This window comes from Pleurodeles waltl, chromosome 5, assembly GCF_031143425.1.
Source record: "Pleurodeles waltl isolate 20211129_DDA chromosome 5, aPleWal1.hap1.20221129, whole genome shotgun sequence".
In the NCBI taxonomy this organism is placed as follows: Eukaryota; Metazoa; Chordata; class Amphibia; order Caudata; family Salamandridae; genus Pleurodeles; species Pleurodeles waltl.
This window is the reverse complement of record NC_090444.1, coordinates 48,059,738-48,069,103: the sequence shown is the minus strand read 5'-3', so window position 1 is coordinate 48,069,103 and position 9,366 is coordinate 48,059,738.

Here is a 9,366-nt window from a genome sequence, read left to right as displayed (position 1 = left end):
ATAAATAGTGTGGTCAGCCCCACCGCGTAGACTCCAAAAATTATTATAATAGCCTAGATGCCGAAACTAGACTAAACGGGGATATCAAGTTCTCACTAAAATCCATATCACTCACCTCTCATATGAAATATATCAAAGTAAACGTGGGGAACCAACCGCGCGGTCCAATTCACCGTGCAGCGTCCCCGTATCATCGAGCAGCATAGTATCAGACCGCCCGGGAAAAGAACGTCCATTTAAAGCCTGCCCGCGTTGTATGTAGAAATGGAGAAAGGGCTATAACTGTCAAAATGGGCGCCATATTGGAATGTCTCAAATATTAAATATGAAGACAAATTAAATATCGATATGCCATAAAACGGGTCTCTATGTCTAGGAAAATGAGGTAACGCCCAATATGTCATGATGAGAAGTAAAGAAGGTCTTAATATATAAGGAGAAATGTCAGCGAAACAGCCATCTAAATAATTATCATAATAAATAGCAGGCGTAATACAGCTATTACAAGAGCAAGAACAATAATGAAAAATCGATTATAGTTTTCCCTGCTAACTCATGTAAAGGTCTATAAGCCCTATTGCTAGTCTTGTCCTCCGACTCACGAAAATACAAATTATCTGCCCTTAGCAGTGAGGCTGTAGGAATAAGTTCAAAGTGGGATAGAAAGAGAAGATAATCGAAATTGAAACCAAAAGGACGATAGTACATACCACATTGAAACCATATGTAACCAAATAAAAGGCAAAACCAAGACAATTGAACAGTCAATGAAAATCGCAATGTTGGTGTATCCTCCAAATTAGTATTAGTGTGTTTACATGAAATACTTTGAACCTAAAGTACAAATCACAGTCTATGCAACTAGACATGCGTAAAAATAAAAAATGAATACAGTGCCAAGTCCTAGATAGGAGCAATGTACAGTAAAACCTTAATAAGAGTCCAGCATTAAACATAGTTATTGCAAATACAAGTGTGCAATATCTACTTAGCAATATTAAGCAGAGGTGCATTTCTAATAAGCTAACATTCAAGATCACTTGTTGTGAGAATTCACAAGAGGGCAAAACACATATCAGTCTAATTAAAGAATATGTTGAGAACATTAAGTTAATCTCCTAAGTAATATTCCATCTCAAAGTTGGTGTTTAGACCATCTTCCACAGCTCTAAGTTTTAAAATCCAATAACATTTCCTTCTTCTGAGAGCTAGCTCTCTGTTTCCCCCCCTAGGGTCTCTTTTAATGAGATCAAACCCAAAGAATTCAAATCCACAAGAGCTGTTACGTTCAGGGCATTGCCGCATGTGATTTACTATGGGGTATCTCCCATCATCTTGTCTGAGGGCTCTGAAATGTTCACTCGCCCTAATTTTGAGTGGTCTAATAGTGCTGCCTATATAACACAGGCCACAATTATGTAGGATCATATATATGATGAAATTACTGTCACATGTGATATTGTGGTTAATATTGTATAGCACCCCAGTAGAGCTCCTGAATGTGGAGATACCTGACTTGGCCCATCTGCACATGCCACAATGTCCACACTTGAAGAAACCTTTATTAGGTTTACTCAGCCAGTTGCCGTGGTTCTGTTTATTGCGAAAACTAGGGCATAGAATATTCTTTAGAGTTCTGCCTCTTCTAAAAGTAAAAACCGGGGTTCTAGGGATCACTGTTCTAAGATTAGGATCAGCTGTAACAATATACCAGTGTCTGTTCATACATTTCTTAAGGAGCGTAGCTGGTTTCGTATAGTTGACTATACATCTAATGGTATTGTCTCTAGGCCTAGATTTCTGACATAGTGTGTCCGATCTCTTTAGACGCATCGCCCTCGTACGGGCATTATTGATCACATTGGAAGAATACCCCCGTGCCTTAAATCTGTTACTCATATCCTCAATAGATATCTCAAAATCTTCTTCAAGGCTACAATTGCGTCTTGCCCTTACCATCTCACCATAAGGTATTGAATTGATTTGGTGGATTGGATGTGCGCTATTGGCATGTAAAATAGAGTTACAAGAGGTGCTCTTTCTGTAAAGCTGACTCTCTATTTTGTTGTCCCGGATAAAAAGTTCCACATCTAGGAAGGCAATTTTAGTTACACTGTGTTCGGAAGTGAAATTAATGTTGCAATCATTACTGTTGAGATACTTTATAAATTCGTTTAGTTTTTGTAAATCACCTGTCCAGATCATCAAGCAATCATCGATATATCTACCCCAATAGAGTATGTCCGTCATTCAGGTACTGCCCTCCTTACTCCAGATCTTATTCTGCTCGAACAACCCCATAAAGAGATTCGCATAAGCTGGCGAGAATTTAGACCCCATGGCGACACCTTGTCTCTGGCGGTACCAGTCATTCTTAAATAAGAAAACATTGTTGTTCAAAATCAAATCCACCATATTGATTAGCATAGTCGTGTGGTCATAGAGTCTCGCAGGTCTCCTATATAGAAAATAACGCAAATCTTCCTTTCCTTGTTCGTGATTGATACTGGTGTATAGAGAGGTAACATCCAGTGTAACTAAGATCATACCTGGTTCCCACGTCATGTCCGTTAATATACTAAGAATGTGTTTAGTATCCTTAATATACGATGGTAAGTTGATTACAAATGGCTGTAAAAAAATGTCGACATACTCCGAAAGTCTCTCTGTGGGACCTCCTATGCCTGATACAATGGGCCTACCCGGCGGGGATGTAGGGTTTTTGTGTATTTTAGGCAGTATGTAAATGCAGGGATTCTTGGGTCTATGAACACGGAGGTACATATATTCCTCTTCCTTTAGAAGAAACTGATTTAAGCACTCTTGTAAGAATTTGTTAATTTTGTTAGACAGTACGGGGATGGGATCTGAAAGAATCTTCTCATAGCAAGTACTATCTCCTAGTTGTCTAAAGATCTCCTGTTCATATTCTGAGGTGTTCATAATCACAATGTTACCCCCTTTATCCGCCTCCCTTATAGTAATCTCTTCATTACTACGTAGCTGTCTCAGATTAGTCCTTTCTGTCTGGCTCAGGTTATGATGCCAGACATGTGTTCGAGTAGTGTTCTTCAATTCTAACTTGTTAAAGTCACGCCAAACCACCTTGAAGAAAGTATCTATACAGTTGTCCTTCATGAGGGTTGGAGTCCAAGTCGATTTGTTCCTTAAGCCGTTAGGGAGTGTCTCTGATGTGATATCCAGATCCGATAAGATCTGTGTTAAGGTACTCGGATCTTGTTCGTAGTTGGCAATAGACAGTAAAGTAGCCGTATCCTGAATATCCTTAATGGATAAAGGATGGCCCTCATTGAGGGCGTCCACTAAGGTACCATTTTGTTTATAGTCAGGTTGGTTTATAAAATATTTTTTCAATTTTAAACGTCTAATAAATTTGAAAAAGTCGATTTTGGTACTCTGAAAATCTCCAGCATCCCCTGGACAGAAACCCAGACCTTTGCTGAGAAGTGTCAGATCATGAGTAGTGAGTTCAAGATTGGAAAGGTTAATGACGTTAATAGTGTCACTGACAGAGTTTCCTATTTCCCCCTGTTCCAAGAGCGTGTTTTCATTCCTATCCTTATATCGGTGTGCTCTGCCTCTCCCACCCCGTCTGGTTTTCCTGGATCTACTTAACGTCGATTTGTCTCCCACTGTCCCTGTCTTATTCTCTGGACCTCTGCTAAAAAAGAGGGAGTACCCTGTTGTGCTACTAAGTCATGTCTAGATGTATTTGAGCAAACGCTCGTCTCGCTGTTACTGGTGGATACACTGTTTAGAGAAGATGAAGAGCCCGCTTCATAGTTCAGTGGGGGTTCAATCCTTTTGATCAAATGATCATATTTACGTGAGAATGTGAAAATCCTACCATTTTTATAGTCCAACTCATCTCGTCTGAGTTTACGCGCTTTTCTTTGTGCGACCTCATTCTGATGTTGATTTATGATTTCATTTAGAATTTTATAATTTTTGGCCGTTGGTTCTTCCAAATTCATAATTTTTAATTTCTGTTTCCAATTCTACAATCTCTGTTTGGAGTCTAGTGACTTTCCTCTCTGAGTTTTCTATCAGGATAGTCATAAGTCTCAGTGAACTTGAAACTAATTCTTGTTCCCAATTGTCCAAAAGATCCGGATCAAGATCATCAAAAGTGGGAAAGATGTGTGACCTTAACCCCCTTGGTATCCTGTTAAGTTTAATATATTGTTTTAGGGTGGCCCCATCCCACCATTTTGACACCTCCTGTTCCTTTAATTTCTCTAATTTAAAGAATTTATCACGGAGCCCCATTTTGTTGTGTGGAATATTTGTTAATTGTGGTTTGAGTATAGTCCCTGTCTGCTCTAAGTTCCCAAAGATGTCTGCTGCTAATTTGTCACGGTCCATAACCTCAGTACAGAGTACAAAATAAACAATATACAATAAATTGATTAATAAGAAGGTCTGGAGCGGCATTATTGCCCTGGTAGCTTTTACTTGTGTGAGTTGCTATGTGGTGGGCCAGCTGATTCTCTCTAGTGTGGATGCTTTAGTGATAGGTGTCCATTCAGGTCTGTGAGTGGTGTCCATGCATTGGTGGTGCATGCTGGCTTGCCATTGGGATGAGTGGGTTGTGAAGCTGGGGTGTGTGGGAGGTGGTGGAGTGATGGGAGTGAGGGTAAGGGTGGGGGTATGTGATAGCATGCAGGTAGGGGGGTGATAACAGTATAGAGTTGACTTACCAGAGTCCAGTCTTCCTCCTACTCCTGCCAGGTCCTCAGGATGCATGATTGCCAAGACTTGCTCCTCCCGTGTTCTTAGTTGTGGAGGAGGAGGTGGGAGTCCACCGGCAGTCCTCTGCACTGCGAGCTGGTGTCTTGCTGCAATGGAACGCACCTTCCTCCGTAGATTATTCCACCTCTTCTTGATGTTGTGTGAGTGCTCTTGTTGTCTCTCTCAGTTGGCAATTATTTGTATTCGTAAAGGGTTGTGAGTACTGTGGGTGTGTGTTTTATAGTGGTGTGGGTGTGGTGTGTGTATGGGTGTCAGGTGTGTGTTGTTTGATTTGTCCAATGTGGTGTTGTTTTGTTTGAGTGTGTGTTTTTTGAGCACGGCGGTATGTACCGCCAAAGGTTTACTGCCATTGAATGTCCACCGTAGTGATTCGTGGGTCATAATGTTGTGGGCGTTGTTCTGTTGGTGTAACGGTGTGGGTCTTGACACTGCCAGTTTATCACTGACCTTTTGGCTGGCGGACTTGTGTCTGTGGCTGTATAGTGACGGATTGGTATGTGTGTGTCATAATATGGTGAACTGATATCCGCGGCAGCGTTGGTATGTTAGCAGCAGTCAGTGTGGCGGTAAGTGGGATTTACCGCCAATGTCATAATGAGGGCCTTAGTTGCTTACATAGCGCAATTCAACAAGCCTGCAGTGGAAACAGTTTAGCCAGAGAGTGAAAGAGCAGCACTCTTCTATTGAGGATTAAAGGATGAACCGACAGATAGATTGGCACAAATTCCCAATAGACCCATAGATATGACCACCTTAGTGAATCTAGGATTACAGATTGACATTTGCCAAAATGAAAGAAGAGGAGAAAGGATAAAAGAATTCCACTCCAGTGTGGCAACATTTGACAGACTTAGAACTGAAAATTCAAAGGTCATAGATAATTGGGGGTAGAGCCCTTGCAGATTTGGAACAATTCTAGGTCTTTCAACTAAGGAAGCAAGTGAAAAAGACAAGGGAACAATCTATGCTTTTATTGTGCATCTAGCAGGTACTTTGTCAAGATCTTTCCAAAAAAATAAAAGTTGACATTTAAGAAGATAGAAAGCTTTGGGCACCATCAGTAAGAGGAGTTGGACTGATGAGTGTGACTAAGTAAACAACTCCAGAAGCACACACCTTGCAGTCATCTTCTCTCCATCTGGTCCTAGCAATGATGCTCAAGTTTTGACATGTATCTTTATCAGAGAACTCAGTAATGATTGACTCTGCGGCCACAGGGAACTTTTTCAACTTAATGTTTGCAGCAAAGCTTGGATTATGAGCCATTCAGAAGCACAAGAGTGAGCCAGTGAAAACGGTCGATAGAACAAATCTTTTGTCAGGACCAACAGTGAGTCACACTGAGCAGGTTTCATTGATATTACACGAAGCCCATAAGAAACTCAAATAATTCACCTTAATTGACAATCTCAGAATGTTAGAGACAATTCAACTGGTGCCAAGGGATGTCAACATTTTATATTATTGTACTGCTTCAGGTTTGACATATCCACTTTTGTTCCAGTTTAAACAGGAAACTTTTCACATCACTACTGGGCATATCTAGTACTGTCTACTCAATGTCACTGATCGTATGTTTCTATTCCAAAATGTGTGCCGTTAGTTTAGTGATATTTTATTTTCACACTTGATGTTACTTCTATGTTTCATGATCCTGACTTTCTATGAGTTGTCATCTCTACATATATGAGATTACATGGACAACGGATAAGATAAACAACATTCTCTGAGTTACATTTTGTGTGTGTAGTCTGGATCCACAGGTAGCCTAATTCCACATCCACTGATTTAGAATGTTTTGCTAGTGGACAAACACTGCACAAGCCACATGCTGTGTGACCTGCTACTGGGGAAATCCCCCTTATTCTAAGTTCCTGGATTGGACCGGGGCCCTTTGGCCTCATGTGGACTCTTTCTGAAGGAAAACAGAGGTGACATGCACATGTTCTATTTTTGTTTCTTATGGCTTCCTAGCTTAGAAGACACACCATGTGAAGTGCCTATACATGAATTGATGAGACAGAGAAAGTGTCTAGCTAGAGGAGGTCATTAATTAGAAGAAGATCTCCTTTTTCCCCCACAGGACATTATTTTATTCTAATATAATTTGGATACCGGAAGGGTTCTGGGAAGGGCACTGGGATCTATCATCATTCTGCTCCTTCCCAAGTTTAGGGGTAACTTAAATCTGACAGAGAGGCACATGGAGCCTGAGGAACAACTCTCTGCCCCCTCCCAGTTCACCACAATTGAGATAACAAGTCATGTGAATATCTAGGGAAGTGCCAAAAGACCAATACAGAGAAACCCAAAGCTAGCCCAAAAGATGTTGCCAGAAAAAAGGCCTAGCCAAGATACCTGGTGTCACTAGGGAGGGTCATGTTGCACACCACATGCCGGGGATGGAGAGGTATATATGTGACTTCAGGGTACGTTTAGATTGCCAAACAACGTTCAGTTGTGACACGCCTCCTCGTTATACATCACCCCACATATGTCTAGGTCAAAAGACAAAGCCCGCACCAATGGCACACCCATGCACACACTAAAAGGGATAAGGTACTGAAGGGCTGGTGACGCCCACAGAGTGCTAGTTAATAACTAAAATCACCCAGATGCTCATAAAATCACCCCTTAAAATGCTTTCCCGCTGGACACCCAGTCAGTCACAAAGAGGGGGAGGCCTAACAATCCATTAAATAATGTGTTCATGAACAATAATCCATTTTTTCAAAATAGGTACCCCGAGTGGGGCTACCTTCCAGAGCCTCACCAAAATGGAGTGAATGAAGTATGGAAGAAACACATCCCCAAAGAAAAGCAGAGGGACCTCTAAAAAATATTTGGTGACGATACATGCAAGAATGCAATGTTTTCTATAACAACAAACCAAACCTAGCTCTTATCCTACTGGTCTGCAATTGTGCCTCCAAGTGCACCACCTTTACAGGGGAACATCACTTTTTTTCATAGACCATATCAATAATCCCAACAGGATCTGTGAACTGCATCATGAACGTTTGTCTTGAGCTGTCAAAACTAAGAAACCCCCTTCACCACAGGACTACAGACGTCTTCCCTGGATTCATCCCAAGATCTGCAATGCTCAATAAGTTATGTATTGTTGCACATTTGTATACCCTCTGTTTATTATGGGTGCTGCTGCGTCCATTCATTGGCAAGTCAAATAAAGTCCACCCAGAAATGTCACAGCGCTTGCCTAGGGACCTCCCCCATGTCACTTATAATTACACCGAACGCAGCACTAGCATTTGACACATGCTGCAAAGAGTCCTCTTAAACCACACTTGGCATCAGCACACACACCGCCATGATTTTCAAGACATCAACCAGGTATTTTTATGTCTGTTCGCTGATACCACATTGAGTAGGTGCAGACAGGCTCACTTGTCCCAAGAGGCAGCCACTGAAAAAGCAAAATGCCTTCTCTACCTATGCCCATGTAGGATTAGGGCCAAGATACAACCCAACAGAGTAGAACCCCATAAAGTAGTGAATATGACCTGATACAAGACCTCTCCCACAGCACTGTACCTTTTCAACAAGCTTAGAGATATTCAAACTGAGCCAGATAAGATGCGCATGAGGGGCACCACAGGGGAAGATACTGTTTGGCCCAAGACTTTCCAGAAAAGAGATTCTTAGAGCTAGAGCTAGTAAAACCACCAAACCCATGCACAAACACGCCCGCCTACTCTTCCGCTTGCATCTGTGGTCCCAGGGTGGCCCTATGCGTATCTGGTGCTGTCTTGTTTAATAAGAAATGGATCCCAGACATGGAGTTCCAGTGTGGGGCTGTCCACCTCAATGATACAAAGGGAAATGAGTCTCTTAAGGGAGGGTTGGATAATAGTATAGATCTGGATACTGAGGTGGATAGATATATGTGGTTATAAGGGAAGGGGCAACCCCTAATTGTACATAAGCTTATGATGTATAATTGTACAGAAACTTACACTGTATTCCTTGTGTTTCAGATGTAAAGGAACAATTCCACTGGTAACAAATCAAAACTGTGGCACAATCCTGCACATTCTGGACATGCAAGGGGACACCTCCACGCTGATGTATGCTTACTGGCACTGCAGTGAGTTTGACTACACTGAGCTTGTCTCCCGATGGTGTGGCCTCTACTCCCTCATCACCATATGCACCCCAACCCTGCCATTCCCGGAGATAGTTACAGGCATCTTCCTTGCCTTGTGACTCTGTGCCATCTTCAGATGTTTACTGCAATATTCTTAGGGACCTATACAAAGTAACACACCAGCAGTACTCAGAAATTTTATGAAGTGTACCAGTGACATTTAAGTGCGTAACTGTTAATAGATGTCTTTTGTAGTGACTGTTTTGTATTCTACTGCAACAAAACATGTCACTTGTGGAAAAACACAGCAGAAAATAATTCATTTGGATGATTTTGTTATTTATGGAAATGTGCAGGCACTGCACACATATGTGCCTACACAATCTTTCCACATTTGACAATACAGTTTCCGTCCGCTACCTCTCACTTGTGAGAACAGTCGCATGCCCCGTGATTTGCATGTGCACTTTTTGCTGCTATAATTG